Below are 17953 nucleotides of genomic sequence, written 5' to 3'. Positions count from 1 at the left end.
AACTTGTGTAATTTAAGATTTTGTCTGAGTATTTGTGTGTTTTCAGCTTCAGTTTCTCTCTATAGATGCTGACCCGTATAGATCATCCGGGGCTGAGCAGTGAAGACCAAGCAGAAGTGCCAAAAGCTGCAGTTCATTGAATGGCCACTTGAGGCTGGTTTCAAAAGGGAGTCAATCTCCATCGTCCATGTTGAAAGGCTCAACTTTACAGCAGAAATAATCATGTTTACAGTCTGGTACAAAAAACGATTTTGGTCTCTTTTGCTAATTTCCCCGTTCATAACAACTGTAGAAGGCATATATAACTCACCCGTGCATTTATAATAAGTCTTGAGGTTATAATAAGGTTTTTTATTAATAACATCATTAGATAGAGATTTATAGAATGATTAAATATAAGGATGTTTTGGAGATATTTCAGTGCGAGTATTATCAGAATAAAGACTTTAAAGGGACATTTTGTCCAGATGTTTCAGCTGGATATTTATATCTCTGTGTGTCCAGTACAGAGTTAGGTGCCAGACCTAGCTTAGCTTACCTAACGTTAGTAGCGCTAAATAAACGTTAACATCAGTAATAATTCCGATTTTGCATTCAAAACTGCAATTTCTCTGAAGGTGACAAGTTTGCATGCCTGAAAAAGGAGAAACTGCTCGCCGAGCTTCATCTAAATGTTCTTTACCTAAATGATGAAGTTGTTTGCTCAGATTATTGTGTTATTCATGTAAATCTCACACATTTAACACAACTCTCACTGTATATGGCTCTGCTGCAGCTGCTGGGTTGCCAGTTCTGTATTGTCTGATGTGACTGACGGACAAAGGGATTATTCCAGAGTCCACAGCTTTGTCCAACAGACACACACACACACACACACACACACACACACACACACACACACACACACACACACACACTAGGTAACATGCGGTCAGTGACAGGAAACACCCTGCTGCTCACACACTCACAATGAAATACAGTGTGTGTGTTCTTACCTCAGGGAGAATAAGGGATCATGTCTGTATCTGTTTGTCTTCACGGCTCTGCAGCCAGATCAATACCTGAAACACACAAGCATACAATAAATTATATTATTTAAATTTAATTGGAAACCTCTTAAGAGGCACCATCTCGTTTTTAAATGTGGTCCTCAGGCAAAAATACATGGAAATCAACATAATTTCTTAAATATAGAAATGAACACATAAAAAAATTACAGATTAAATAATAATAATAATTATAATAATATATTCTTCCTGTTGTTCTGCTCACTGCAACATCCACAGTATGAAATGCTGTTCAGCTGAAGCAGGTTTGTAATATTGATATCATTTCGAAGGAAGTTTCCTGGAAATAAGTATGTTTCAACACTAATTACAGGCAACATATTTCTCTTCTCGAAAGAAAAGCTCAATGTAAACCCAAATCTAAATTTTGCAAAGTAACTATTGATGGCAGATAAATGTAGTGGAGTAAAACGTACAATTCCTCTGAGATGTAGTGTGGTAGAAGTAGAAAATAGCATAAAATGGAACTACTACATATTGAAGCTCTAGCTCTGAATGACGGACGTGTAGAGTTGAGAATGAGCCATGTTGCTGATGCAGAGTTCTGTCAAAATCTTTTCACATTTCTGACGTTGTTTCAGATTTGTCTGCAGATTTGTCAAATTTCGAGCGGACTCCCTAGCTTTAACCCTCCTGTATTGATCTCTGCTGGTGTCTGGTGTCACAGACACTTTAAATAATTAATATGTTTATATGTGGTTGACTGGCTGACTGTTTCACTCTGACTGGGGGCAGTGGTCACTTTCTCCACGAGAAACAAGGACACCTCCAGCCTTCATACAAAGGTCTTCATCATGGAAACAATATTCAGATCCTTTGTATTCAGACTCAGTACTGATACAACAGTGTAAAAGATACTCCATTACAAGCACATCAGCTAAATGTAATTAAAGTATTGTATATTTTATATAGCATATAGTAATTTGTCATTCACTTGATGACCTGGCATCTAAATCTGTAACATAACTAATGAAGGGCCTCCATATATTTTTAATATTTGCTGTTTAGCTCTTAATATGTAAGCTGTCATTTCTTATGGTAGGCTTGAAAACATCCATCGTATCCATTAGGTAGTGCTTGGTCTGTGAGTTTTCTTCCATAACAATGCAATACATCCTTTCCAGAACGTTACTTAAAAACACTTTTGTAATACGACATTGCAGCTTTTATGTAAAGATGTGACTTTTGGATATTTTGATGGAAAACACACAAAATTAAAGCCTTTTATTGTCATTATACAAAAAGTACAACGAGATTCAGAGTGCCACTCTGTCTCAGTGTGCAAAAAATACAAAGACATACATAACATTAAAAACACGGCAGTAGGACAGACAACATAAGCAATCATACGGGGGAATAAATAGTTAAAAATATTGATATAAAAATTAGTAAAATGAGTTGCATTTAACTGATACCTTCAACGTCAACGTTTGTGTATCATATACTCAAATAGATAACGTGATTCCCCGATCGGTAACACGTGTCTTTCAAAACATATTTTATGAAGCAAATTACAGTTGTATAAACGTAGTTCCTAAAAGACAGAGTTTTCTTCTTTTCTCTGTATTAGTGGATGTTATTTTAAAGTGGCGGCTCTGAGACACCAAATTGATGGAAACAGTAGCAGCCTCCTCCGTACAGCACATTCCAGAGAAGAAAAGGATGCGAGTCTGTCCCCGGGGAGAGATCAATTACAAGCTAATGGCTCCTGGTGATCAATGATCTGATCAATAACCGGCAGGATCAGGTATCAGTTCATCCTCTACAGCACCGCTGGACACTTTGTCCACAGTCCCACCTTACTGCTCAGCTGCAACTAAGTACTCAAATACTGTCCTTAAGTACAATTTTGAGCTACTTGTACTTTACTTGAGTATTTCCATTTTATTCTTCTACTCTACTACATCTCAGGAGGTACAAATTGTACCTTTTACTCTAAAAAGCATTAAAGTGATGAACACATTAATTATAATACATACATATAATATATATTATTCTGAATTGAGCCATTCTGCATAATGACTACTTATACTTTTGGTACTTTAAGAATATTTTGATGCTAATACTTTTAGTAAAGTAACCTTTTGAATGCAGGATTGTTCTACATCGTAGGAGTGGTACTTTTACTTTAGTAAAATATCTGAATCATTTTTCCACCTCTGCTCAGCTCAAAATTGAAAATGTAGACAAGAATCTTGAAGCACATCAGAAACATTTGATCTCATTAAAGGCACAAAACTGTGTTTTTCATGTTTTGAGTAACCTATTTATCCATTAGGGCTCACAGAGGTTAGTGACATGTCTTATTCATTGGTTATCATGTGGTACCATGCAGCCAATAGTTACCTGCATCGTATCTTTTATGTACAATTATGCACATCAGTTGTTTCATCATTTTTAAACAGACCTGTTATTCTCATTATTAATTATATTTATAGGTTATTAAGCACATTGTAGGGACAAAAAGCAGATTCCCGTGAAGTAAACCATTAAGTATCAGAGTTAAGGTTTGGGGTTAGGTCCGGGAATTTCAATTGCACTAAATGAAAGAGGCAAAAGATCAACAAACAAAAGAAAGCCGGAGCCTCACAGCAGCCTGCAGCTCCTTCCTCCCCCTTTACATCTTCTCAGCCTCACCTCGCTGGATCTCCCACATGTAAGTACAGTGTGAGCTCTAACAGCAAGCATCCAAACCACACAGAACAATGCACACACCATTCATACAAGATGTTGGAGTTACTGCTGACATCTAAATCTATCTGTGGGCATCTACACCAATGCAACATATTATAGAATGTCATTTACTGCAGAACACTATCACTGATGCTCCTACATGTTAACAGAGCCCAGCCCCTCGCTGCTATGAGCACATGAGGCACAGTTGTTCCTTCATTGAGCTGCTGAGCAACATCCCAGACAGAATAATAGAAATCCTATCAACCCATAAAATTAAACAAGCGTGTGTCATTTATACATATTTATTGATAATGTATCAAATAAACTGAAACATTGGAAATTAATAATCAAGCAGACATAAAAACTCTGTTTGGAAAAGAGCCTGGTGAAAAGGGAGACACTTTCCACGCAGCAGATCTTTGAATGGACTTCTGAACAGAGTCGTCGTCCGCTTGTTTGCTGTGTGTCTATTTTCAGATTCATGTTTTCGATGCTGTTGCTAAGCGACGATGGTGGTAGGAGTTTGATATGAAAATTAAATCTGCTTCGGTATGACAGAAATCACAACATGAAACAGAGACGTTCACTCTGACGTCCATGTTTTAATAAATGAGTCACATTAATTCATTTCTGGCCAAACATTATATTTAGTTTGAATGTTTAATTCACATGAATAGTAGAATCAATGTCAGGTTAGGAGAAACGCTGATATTGTGTTGATTAAATGTCTTTTCATAGGAAATATTTGCAACTATTCAACTTGTTATGGGTTCATTGATACCACTTATTGTAACTCCCTTTAAATGGATGTAAAAATTAAATGTGCTCCCTGTAGTTTCTGAGATACACACATTTTCTTATACTATATCTAATATTTTGGCATGAGATTGTTTTTTCCTAAAACATAATGAATATATATATATAATATATAATAAAGCAGTACTCTCATTTGCCCAAAGACTAAACACAGACGAGAAAAACTTACTTTTCAGTCAAACGCTTTGACTGAATTAGATTTCCTTATCTCGCCCAAAGGAAATGATCCTCTGACCTCCTTTCACATTATCAGTGATGTCATCAAGTGAAACTTGTTGTTAAAATAATTGTTCAGTGTTTGATCCCGGAGGGTCTAACGGGGCCTGTAGCACTTTTATTATTACCAGAGTCATATTGTATTTAACATATAACATGCTATTGATTACTCGACAAAATAGTATTTCATGGATCAAAAATAAAGTGATCATGTCCACACATTGTTTCCACCGGAGTGTAACTGTGAGTTTAGAAACGTATTACTTGGTGGAACCACGGCACATTGTCATGATTCTGGATTTGTGTTCCTGTTTTATTTTGTAGAGTTCACCTCCCCTGTGTCATGTCTTGTGTTTACTTCCTGTCTTTGTGTGGTTTCCCACCATCGTCAGCGTCTGCCCCGTCCCTGATTGTTTTCACCTGTTCCCACCTCTTGTATAAATTGTCCTGTCTCCCCTTGTCGTGTGTCAGTTCGTATGGTCATATCCTTGTGAGATCATGCGCAACTACCAGTGTTCCATGAAGTGTGCTTTTCAGAGAAATTTGTATATCCTCCTTGTGAGTGTTTTGAGTTGTTGTTTTTTGGATGTAAAGTTTTGGTTTATTCTACACTTTACCCTTGTGTCTGGAGTCGTGCAATTGAGTCTTCCTTCCCTGTGTCTGAGGCGTAACACACATGTCTAATGGTGATAATTCAGACATTCAAACAGTGAGAAACAAAAGCCAAATAAATCAGAAGTGTATTAATAATAATACATAATATGTTCTGAAGAAGTGTTCAGTGTCTCCAGCTCCTCATATAGTTACATATTTATTTAGGTAGGATAGATATCTTTACAAATATATCTGTTCAACAGAGTTCAGGCTCTTGGTTGGTTACGCACATTTTTGAGTCTGCTGAGATGGGAGATAACTCAGTGGCATGGTTGCTAGGTTACCACACCCAGCTGTCCAATCAGCTGGCAGAAATGTGGGAGAGAGAAAGAGAGTGATGCTGCACTAAAATAGACCTCCCACATCAGACCACACACACACACACACACACACACACACACACACACACACACACACACACACACACACACACACACACCTTCCAAATCTGGGGGTAAACTCAAACTCAAGTTCGTCCTGTACAACAGACTTGATGGCATGATTTTGTTTTCGTCAGAGATTATTCCTACATTTCCCAGAATTCCTTTCAACAGCCCCGAGTGAAGGTACTCTTTCAGCTGCTGGTGGTGTGTAGGAGGAGCAATTGATAGTGAAAGTGTGAGTCACACTCCTGACTGATAACACAAACCGTTTTCTGTGGAAGAAACAGAGATGAAGCCAGAAGACAAACTGCAGGATGATTGTGCTGAAACAAACTCACAACAGAAGTCTTTCAAATGTTTTCAGTTTAAGAGGATTGTTTGATACCAGAACCAAGAAAACATTCAGAGAAATTATAAAATTGCCAAAATCACGAAGGAAATTTCTATTGAAAAAATAGGTCAACAAGTTACAAAGAAACCCACACTGAGTACTGAGGTTCAACAACATGCCTACACATGTGGCAAAAATAGCACCCGCTAAATATCAGTTGTTTGATTTGCAAGTGTCACATTCTCAAATAAATACTGAATACAAATAATATCTATAACCGGCAAGAACAACTGACTGAGAGGAGTAAAACTGCCTGCAGCACAATTCTGTATAACTCCACAGCACCAAATAATCAGTACAACTCACAGTGATGGAAGAAGTATTCAGATCTTTACTTTACTTTACCACAATGTGATAATACTCTACTGCAGGGGTCGGGAACCTTTTTGGCTGGGAGAGCCATAAAAGCCAAATATTCTTTAATGTATTTCCTTGAGAGCCATATATTTAATTAATTTGAATGCCACTTTATGCGTGCATTTTTTAAGAATAACACGTCTCCGAGTACTAATAGCAGTATCAGTGTTTCATTGAACAGGTGCTCTTTTATTAAATAAACTAAACGCTTACGTTATTTATCTAATGTATGTGCACGTTTCGGTGGTTACTGCACGGGTGTCAAACTCAAGGCAATTATATCAAATGTATCATATATAATATAATAAAAATATCACATGTCTGTCATAACTGACCCGCCGGTTTTGGTAATTAAATCAATGCATGGCACAACCATGGGAAAATTCATATTTGAGGAAGTATCTAAATTTGTGAGAAATGAAACTGCCCCGGGACAAACTGACGGGAATGACGACAGATGGAGAGTCTGCGATGTGATGAAAAGAGCAGATTAGTGGGCAGGATGCGGGAGAAGATGCAGCCGACGGTGTATCACTGCATCATACACCAGGAAGCGCTGTGTTGTAAAGCTCTGGAGATGGAACATGCAATAAGCACCGTAACACAGACAGGAAACTTTATAAGAGCCAATTTAAGTCTTTTCTGAACATGGCGGTGCGATGGCTGAGTCGAGGGAAAGGGCTGAATAGATTTTTTGAGATGCGTGAGGAAATCTGCCAGTTTTTGGAAAGCAAAGGGAAACACACCACAGATCTCTGGGACGATGTGAGCTGGCCTGTTTGTGCGACATAACTAAGCATCTCACTGTTAAACCTGCAGCTTTAGGGCCGTGTGATCAGGGACATGTATGATGCCGAGCTGCCTGTGGGAGACTCAGATGCAGAAGGAAACTTTGGGCACTTTGTGTTTCCAAACACTGACAAACCATCTCCACCGCTGTGTTCCCGACAGCATTCTGCTCATAAACTGAGCGACTTTGCAGCTCAGATATTTAAATTGAACTGCTCAGCAATCCGTTTGCAGTTGACTTAAATCTGTTCCATATCTTTTTGCACTTTATCCAATATGTGTATCCTGTTCAATAAATGTGGACCTCGACGTAGTCCCAGTTTTTAATGTTGGCCCTCTGTGATTGAGTTTGACACCCCCGGCTGCTTGCTTTGCGCAGTTTCTCCTCTGCTCAGTTTCGCGAAGGGCGGGGCTTCACTGCCGACACACACATGTGCGAACACACCCACAGTCAGAGACAGGGCGGAGAAAAGGAGAGGGAAGAATTAAAAAAAAATCCGCTGCTTAAAGTTTTACTTTAAAATAACACAGTATAATTATTTATTACTTGATTACTAAAAATGTCGACTCAAAATTGTCTGCGAGCCATATAGTGTCATCGAAAGAGTCATATATGGCTCGCGAGCCATAGGTTCCCGACCCCTGCTCCACTGCAAGTCCTGCATTCAAAACTTTATTTGAATAAGGGTATTTAAGAAATATCTGCTCTTGAAGTAAAAGTATTGATGGTGCAGTAAAATGTTCCCCGTCAGTGTTTTATTATTATATATGATATTACTGCTGCATTAATGTGTATGTTGCATTTTACTGCTGTAGATGTTTAAGGTTCTGCTCATTTTACCTCCTTCATATCCTGTCTGGTAGTCTAATGTACACAATGCATCATATTCTATAAGATCATCATGTTGGTATCTTTGTCTCTGTTCAGTGAGAAACACGTATCTATCAACTTTTCATGAGTTCCTTAGAAAAACAGTTTTCAGCTTTGTGACAAGAGGATTTTTAAAGAGTTTATTATCTTAAGAAGTAGGAGAATGTTCTCAACACATAAAGAAACACTTCATCCTTCAGTTTATCACAAACATTAAACATCAACACATCTGGAGATACATGGTTTCACTGGACAGGAAGTGGAGGAATAACTGTAATCTGTAAAGTAACTAAAGCTGTCAGACAAATGTAGTGGAGTGAAAAGTACAAGATTTACCTCTGAGACGTAGTGGAGAAGAAGTATAAAGTAACATAGAATGGAAATTGTCAAGTAAAATACAAATACCTAAAAGTGTACTTTAGTGCAGTACTAACAGTTCTTAGTCACATTCCTCCACTGACACCAGCAGAGAGACTGGTTGACTTTTCCACTGCGAGTCTGTCTTCTTCTCTCTTTGTGTTGGAAACATAAATGATCTCGTTAATATCATTGAGGAGGTCGTTAGTACCGGTCACTGCATTTCTACACAGACAACACACACTGAGGTCCTGAGAACGTATAGACATTCAGCTTACATTCAGATTTACACACACACACACACACACACACACACGCACACACACACGCACACACACACACACACGCACACACACACACGCACGCACACACACACACGCACGCACACACATACACACGCACACGCACACACACACACGCACACACACACACACAGGGTACTGTATACATGCACGCACATACAAAATGTACTATTAATACATTTTAAGGAATACACAGAATATTCAGCCTGAAACAACAGAAAGATTATTCACCGTTGTTTTTTCAAATCGCTCTCCGCCAAGAAACAATAAAAATGCCAAAGCCCAGTGGACATGATAGGAGCCTGAGCAAAGAAGTAAATGTATCCCCCTCATTAAATTATATTTTTGTAAAAATAAAAACAAACCTATCATCATAAAGTCCCTGCAATCAGGTGATTATATTTAAGCAGCTTATATTTATGATCATTTCACTATTTCACTATGCAAACCAGTAATAAATGAATGACACATTTTTGGACCACCGATTGAGTTCAGTCGAACTTGTCACTGATTGTCAATCACAGTCTGTCAATGCACACAGGAGTCTGACTGAAACCATTCAGCTTAACTGCGATGATGGACTGAAAGAAGAACATAGGAAAGGAAGGCTAGCGTCATATGAACGTATGTTGAATGAACCTGCTTGGTCCACTGATTCCAGCCAAACTTTAAATGAGCTAAAAGTAGGATTGTACTGTTGGCGTAATGCTCGTAACTGATTTGCGAGGCAACTAACTTCGCAGCCGGCCTGCCAAACGTTAGCTCGCTGATTGGACAGGATTCTGGAGATAGGACGTCCTCGAAGGAGTTAAATTGAAGAGTCGGCTTTTTTGTGGAAATATATAAGAAAACATTTATACAGTGAAAAACAGAGGTTCCAAAAATGATGATGCTTTTTGAAAAGCTAATATTTCTTTCGGGGATCTGATCCAACCCCGTCACCACTGTTTAAATAATTGTGATGCACAATTTACTTTCATATTTTTGTTTATTTATTCTTATTGTTAAAAGAGAAGTGTTACATTAGGTTGTTATGATAAAAAAGGAAGAAAAGCATTGCTGTTGTTTGATTCAGCAGATGTCTCTTAAACCACCAAGGACGGTTTATCTGCAGTTACAAATGTAAAGCTTTCTCTCCAGTCTCCACCTTGAGCTTCAAAGCTGCAGAAACTCCTCTGAATATGTGTCCTGCTGGGTTTCAGGCTGTTTGTCTCATCAGAGAGTTTTTGTCGAGTTGTGATGCAGTGAAATGTGAAACATGTTGATGCCTGAAGCTGTCAGAGACTGAAAGCTGCTGAGTCACCGCTTGACTTCCACTGCTCTGACTGGTTATTCTGATTATTCTGTTGGTTGGAACATTCACTGAGCTATAAATGTTCTCATCTGCAACATTTAAATGACACACAAAACATTTTTACATTTACTGTTTAGAACATTAGAGTACGAAGATAAAAACAGATGAAAAACAGTGGAAGAAGAATTGAGATCCTTAAAGGTATAATATGCAACATTTCTGCATTAAAATGTCTTAAAAAGGACAAGACCTATGTTACATATTTTGATGAGTTTTACTTATATTATCCAAGAATCTTCAAACCCCCAGAAATCTGTCATTTTAATCAAGGTAACGGCTTCATTTGGTCTCCTGTAATGGTGAAACTGTTTTATTCAGTGTTTTTACCGGTTTTAATCACCGGGTCCGTTTCTTTTGGAGAGGAGGAGACCTTTGCAGGAACGATGAACACTGAGAGAATCCTAACTGGGAGGAGCTGACTGCAGGGACAGCAGTGGTGTTCCACTCCCATAACCCCACACGACTTCAAGGCATTTCCACCTCCATCTTTTGTTATGCTTATATTGGAAAGTCCTGGAAAGTATTATGTAACTAAGTTATAATTGTGGCTAACAGTATGGTTAAACATAATTATTATTATTTCCTGTACATTCTTCGGATATTATAGACATTACCTAATGTTGCCATCGGTGGTTGCATGCTGCTATACTTTATTTATATTTTTGCATGCTAATAAACTTGCAGGCTAAACTGCATGTACTTTTCACTTGTTTTTTCACAAGCCACTTTATCCAAATGCTCATGAACTGACACTCAGCTGAGGAGGTTAAAGGGAATAAATCAGTCAGATTAATCAGTAAAGTATTGATCAGATCTCAATCAGAAAGAGCCTCAGGCCACCTTAAACTGTTCACCAACTCAGATACAAGAAATCACAAGACGCAGTTACAGCGGGCTGTGTGTGTGTGTGTGTGTGTGTGTGTGTGTGTGTGTGTGTGTGTGTGTGTGTGTTGTCTGTGTCTGTGTCTGTGTGTGTGTGTGTGTGCGTGTGCGTGTGCGTGTGTATTGGCAGTCTTTTATCTCGGCTCACAGAGATGTGACCACACCCAGCCTGTTGCCGTTAAGGCAACAGGCTGCTTGTCATTGGCCAATGCGGATGACATCACATTTAAAATGTTTGTGGTGAAGTTGTGATTGACAGGAGCTCAACACATTCCCTCCTAAACCTCAGGTCTGTTTTTAACTCATTGTATGTAGCCACCAAAACAAACATGGCTTCCATGCAACAGCATAATGATGCAGCGCAGCTGATTACACAGTCCAGGTGTTATCACATGACCACATTACCTGTTTGTTTTTGTTGTCATGACGACAGCACTAGAATAAACCACCAGATTTCATGGTGATGAACTTTCATTCATTCACTATATCCTACTGTCGTCATGACAACAGAAAGATATGACAACAGCTGGACTGCGTTGACAGGTGACAATGAAACTACAGGTGGGAGGAGGAGGAGGAGGACGAGGAGGAGGAGGAGGAGGAGGAAGGACATTGGAAAGAAAATGATGAGATAGGGAATGAAAGAAGGATCAAGTAGAGGACAGGAGCAGATAGGGAAGGGAAAAAACAGCAAGCAGCATAATAGGACACATAATGCCTTTTACTTTTAGGGAGCAACCTCTCGTGGCAAAGAGAGTGATGCAGGAAGTCAGGTGTCATGTTATAAAGACTTCGACCCAGGAGACCAGAGCAAGAGTCAACACGTTGAGTTATTTTAAGTTACGTACATAAGTTACTAAGTTAGTACATACCTACGTAACGTACTACGTGACATAAGTAATGTAGTAAATATGTCATGTATTTGAACCCAAACCACAACCTTTGCTAAATCCAACCAAGTAGTTTTGTTGCCCAAAGATAACCAAGTAGTTCGGTTTCACAACGTTAAATACAACGGTCATATATGTCGGTTAGGGAGTCATTGGCAACAACCTATTCTATCGTTTAGGCTTAAGGAGGTTTTGAAATTGAATGAGGGAGTATGGAGGGAAGATGGGGCATTAGGAAGGAAAAGATGAGGGGGAAAGGAAGGAAGTTGAAAAGGAAATGAGGATGTAAGAAGGGTTAGTAGTAAGTTTAGGAGGGGAGGAAAGAAGGAAAAGAGGACGGAAAGGAGAACGTTTTAAAGGAAATGAGTTCGTATGGAATGAAGGACGGTGTCGGGAAGGAAAGTACGAGGTATTCTTACCAATCTCCCCATTCCTTCTTTCCTTCCCTGCCTCCTTCTTTCCTCCTTGTTTTTCATTAAAACCAATCCCTCAGTCCAGCTGTGAGTTAGGATCTGGATTGTGTGATCATCTATACTTGATCATACAGGTTATGTTACTGTTATATTGAAACGTTTATCATGTGACAGTCCAAAAAGGTTTCCTGTGAAGTGACTGTGATAAAAAGACAAAGCAGAGCTGCATCTTTAAAAGTATGTGCATGGATGTGTTCCTGTTCTGATATATGAGGAGAGAGGAAGGTGTTGTTCTGTCATATCAGCAAACACACTCAACTTAAAATTCCTGCAGCAGAGAATCAACTGACAGAGCTGACGGCGAGTGGACGGCAGCCCGAACGCCTGCAGCCAAAACAACACAGTACAACAGTGTAACCCCCCAACCCCCCCACTACACTACGATAAAAGACTGCCAATACACACACACACACACACACACACACGCACACACGCACACACACACATACCCCACCACCGCTGGCTGTGCCCATGGCCTCATTCCTGCAGCATCAACAACCCCCCTCAGCCCCCCTTGGCCCCCTGCTGCTCACAGAGATAAGAGCTGAGGCCTCCGTCTGCTGCAGGAACACACTGGATTCAACTCACATAAGTTATTAAACATGAGCCATCAAACTGGTCTGTAACCACCAGGTGGTTCCTGACCTGGTGGTCGGTAGGGAATAAAAACAAGGGGTGAGGGGTCGAAACAAGGGAGTATGGAAAGAAGGAGGAGGTAGAGAAGGAAAGAAGGACAAAGGGGGAGATGAAGTTAAATACTCAAATGTTGGGAAGTAAAGGAGGATAAGAAGAAGATAAGAAGAAGAAAACAAGACGCTCTGTAATGAAAAAGGAGGCAGAGAAGGAAAGAGTGAGTATGGAAAGAACGAAAGGATGTAGGGAAGGAAAGAGGGAGTATAGCAAGTAAGGAAGGAGACAGGTATGTGCGTCACAAAATCCCAAAATGAGCCATCCCACTGGTCAGAAACCCCAAAGACATAAAAACAGTGATCCTCGCCCACCCAACTGACCTCGAATGGAAGGAGATTAATTTAATAAAAGTTAGAATTTCTTGTAATTCTTGTTTTATTTTGTGAATTAACACATAATATTACTTCAATTTGTTACATTTGTCACAACCTGTGACGACAGCTCGCAAATCACCATTCCCTTCAAAGCCAGGGAAGAAGCCAAAAAGAAAACAGAAAAACTTATGAAACTACAACACAACTTTTTTGCCAGTGAATACTTACAGGAAAAAACAGTATTAAGTTGAGACTGTTTAAATGATCAAATATTTTACTAAAAAGATCAGAGAAAAGTCCAGAAAGTGAAAACAGATTTGTGTATCAGAAGTTAGTTTCATCTTCTTCTCTCCAATGAATCATCTCACGACCCTTCAGATTTATCTAGTGACCCTTTGGAGGGCCCAACCCCCAGGTTAGGAACCACTAGACTAAACTATCTAACAGTATATAAAGTAGCTCCACCGGGAGCAGATACAACAGTAACATGCTGCTGTAACAACTCTCTGATCATGTCTATAGAATCACATCAGTCACAGGAGACATTTTCCTGCACAACGTGTAAAATGTGTTGTCACACACAGATTTATTAGCTGAGTGAGTGCCGCCAGACTTATGACTTACTTCTGATACTTATATTCACCCCAGGCATGTATGGATTTCTGAACAGGCCTATCTGAAGGGGCACAGAACTCACTCACAAGTTGTAAACTCACCCCAAAAACTACAAAACCATAAAAAGTGATAAATTAAAGTGACACAAAATTACCACAAAATACACAAAACCCCAAAGAGATATGTAAAGACTACAACGAGACTCACAACAGCAACAAAAACAGGCTAAACAACTTTAAAGTCTGCGTGTGTAGTCTCTGGCTGGAGAAGCCTGTTGCATGTCTGAGCCCATTGTTCCATAATCCACCCATGATCATCCCAGCACACACTCAAACTGCAACCTAAAGATGAGTTTTAGTAGAGAAAAGATCAGAATTTGATCTGCTTTATTTTATATTTTATATGCCTGATACCGATCCATTAACATTTGCTCTAAACAGAATTGATACATCTCACAGACGACACCAAGTTCAAGTTCAAAATCACACATAAAACTTTAAACTTGTCTAGAGGAATCATTTCTTTACGACCTGATTGCAAATGTTTCGTGGCTCAGTACAGGCCTGCAGCCCGGGGTGTCAGAACAACAACAGCATGTTCTTCTACTTGTGTGATCATATTGCACATCTTTCACCTCATTAATTAATGCTTCCAACAAAACTTGTATTAAATTCTCGGCTTCTGATCTGTTGATGTTGCCAGTTGTTCATATCACTGGTTCTCCAGAATCACCAGTGAAGCCAGAGAGTGGTGGAACAAGTATAAGGGTCTTTTACTTCAGTAAAACTAGCAATACCACAAAGTAAAAGTCCTGAGTTCCTCACCTTACTTGAGTAAAATATATAGGTATTATCATAAAAATGTACTTAGTAAAAAAGTAAAAGCACTCAGTCACTGCTACATTTTTATTGTAATTTTGCTTATTTAATATTCTGTCTGGCGGGTTAATTTACTGTATAATAATGCTTTGTGTTTTATAGGATCATTGCAGGTTTTTTAAATCCTAATCTGCAAAGTATCTTCAGCTGTCGGGGACATGCAGTAACAGTATAAAGTAGGAAAACATGTAAACACTTAAGTAAAGTACAGTACCTTAGAATTGTACTAACTATAAGTACAGCACTTCAGTAACTTTGGACTAAGATAAACTCACAGATGAAGCAGGGGACACAAACAGCAGTGAGGGATTCAAACCAGCAACCTGAGCGTTACTCCTGCTTTCTATTTCTGCTGCAGTAGAGTCTCAGAGGAGTAAAGTTTCTATTGTATAACATGAGTGAAGATGACTCATGTGTCCAGAAATAGAGGAGAGTACCCACGCATGCAGCGAGGCGTTCAGGGACCGTATGAGTATACAGGACACTATAGACGAGAACCAGATCTTTTACTCAAGTAAAGGTATAACCACACTGTACAAATACTCTGTTACAAGTAAAAGTTCTGCATTGAAAATGATAAAGTATGCAACTATCGTTTTTGTTTTTTTAAAGTATCAAAAGTAGGCTATACAAATGTCATGTTATACTATTATATATGATATTATTAGATCATTATTACTCATGCATTAATGTGAAAGTAGGATTTTATTATTGGAGTTGGTTGGGTGGAGCTGACCCAGAGCCCAAAGTGACGCCTTCACAAAGTTTGTTTGGTCCAACCAACAGTCCAAACCTCAACATTATTACTAATACGTAGTTATTAACATTAGTAGAAGGAAAAGCAGCACATGGAACCTTAAAATGTTTTTACATGAAAAATGACTTTAACCATCAAAATATACAGTTTCCAATTAATTTTCTGTCAATCAGCAATTTTCTGTCAGCTATACTTGTATAACCTGTTGGGGAGTTTCATCTATAACAGAACATCCTATTTGAACAAAAAATCTTAATTTGTAAAGTAACTAAAGCTGTCAGATAAATGTAGAAGGAGTAAAAGCAGTATGAGTAACGTACACGTACTTGACATGTAAATGTACTTAGTTACTGTTGTAGCATTTTCAATGCGGGACTTTTACTTGTAACAGAGTATCTTTTATTATGTGGTGTGATGATTTTAACTTAAGCAAAATGATCTGAATACTTCCTCCACCTTTGGGTATTATTATTATATGTTTACAGTATTTCACATGGAAATGAGGATTGAGGCTAAAAATAATTGTGTATGAAGAAAACTAAAACCCTCAATATGAAGTGATGAAACTGCAGCACAGTCTCATCACACACACACACACACACACACACACACACACACACACACACACACACACACACACACACACACACACACACACACACACACACACACACACAGAGCTGCAGGTTCTTTCTAGCTCCCTCAGGACTGTGGACCCATTATTCACAGCTACAGTAGGTTCAATGGGACAAAGAGTCATCGGTTAGTGTGCCTGTTACAGTTCATATTATGTTTAACTGTTAAACTGTTTCTACTAACTGTTGGCCTGATGATGGCGCTACATGAAAAGTAGTGCCAAAGTTATTACACTTCAGCCTGAGGGGAACGTGACTGATGAATCCATCACAGAGTTGAGACATTTCAGTCAGGATCAGCATTAACCATGCAAACAGTCACGCTCCTAATATGACCGAAGAATATTAACAATCACTTCAAAAAATCACTTTGACTTTGATCATTTGTTCCTGTAAAAATAAACACATACTTGTATTTTCAGCTGGACTTTAACAAAGAGAATGTACACCATTCTCAGCCAACCTAACATATGTATACAGGTACATTCGTGTAACTCAATATTATAATATTATAAAATAAAACAATCAAGTAGCATAATGTCAGCACTGTAAATTCATTATGGCAGGTTAAGTTTAAAAACCTTTACTGGAAATTATAGGAATTAGACAGACAGTAGTAGTACAGTAAAAAGTGCAACATTAACCTCTGAGATGTAGTGAGTAGAAGTATAAAGTAGCATGAAAATGGAAATACTCAAGAACAGGTAGCTCAAAATGTTACATTACACCAGAAATAGATGTATAAATAGATAGATAGGCCCTGTAGTTATGTATTAAAGGATATGGTAGATATTACCAATAGTATCCTTAAATAACAGGAACATGTTCGACATATTATGGGACTATCATGGGGAGGATTTGAGAGAGGAGGCCGGCAGATGTTGTGATGCTGAAAGAGGAGGGGGGGTGTTACATAAAACCATCCTCTCCTTCCTAATCCACCCTCCATCCTCCATCCTCCATGCCCTCCTCTCCTCCGCGGCGTGCTCACTTCCCAGCAGCCTCTTACATAACTTCAGACTACCACACAGAAGCATATCTCAGTAGGCTATATCTCTATAATATGATAATTAAGCATTGTCTGGTTTATATATTTTTTAGGCGACACGGAAATGGTGAGACGCCAGTAAAAGGGAGAGGGATGTCGGAGCTTTTCTGCCCCGCTGCGGCGCACCGCAGCCCGGCGCGTCACAGCTCCGGCTCCCCCGTACAAGGTCGACCATCGCCGGGGAGAGAGGCGGGCCGAAGTCCCGAAAAAAACATCGACATTTTATCCCTACAATATATTTACAGTAGCCTATTCCTATCATATCTATATTATAGTGAGTGTACATCAGACTGCAGCCTATATTTAAATCCAAACTTCACTTCAGAATATGCACTCATCTCTATAATATATCCCGATATATTATTTAACATACATGTATTAAAACACAGTCTGACCTGGATATATAGGCTGTTATATTATGTTATGTTATGTGATATTCCAAAGAGGACTTCCAGTTTGGATTAGCACAGGGGATGTATGTGGTCACACGCGCACAAACATGATTTATAGCCACAGCAGGAAGCAGAAGGTGGATCTT

At 39.0% G+C, this 17953-nt stretch overlaps 1 protein-coding gene across 2 annotated transcripts in view; it reads right to left on the bottom strand.

Moving 5' to 3' along the window:
* The window catches only part of LOC115013189 (dematin-like), a 32800-nt gene that overhangs the window by 14683 nt on the left and 164 nt on the right, over positions 1 to 17953 (bottom strand). For both annotated transcript variants that reach the window (XM_029439241.1, XM_029439243.1), the window contains exon 2: positions 996 to 1061. The gene's annotated coding sequence lies outside the window, so the exon portion shown is untranslated. The remainder of the gene's footprint in view (positions 1 to 995; positions 1062 to 17953) is intronic.

This window comes from Cottoperca gobio, chromosome 9 (assembly GCF_900634415.1).
Source record: "Cottoperca gobio chromosome 9, fCotGob3.1, whole genome shotgun sequence".
Taxonomy (NCBI): Eukaryota; Metazoa; Chordata; class Actinopteri; order Perciformes; family Bovichtidae; genus Cottoperca; species Cottoperca gobio.
Note: the sequence above shows the minus strand (reverse complement) of the source record. Positions and strands in the feature narration are given on the sequence as shown.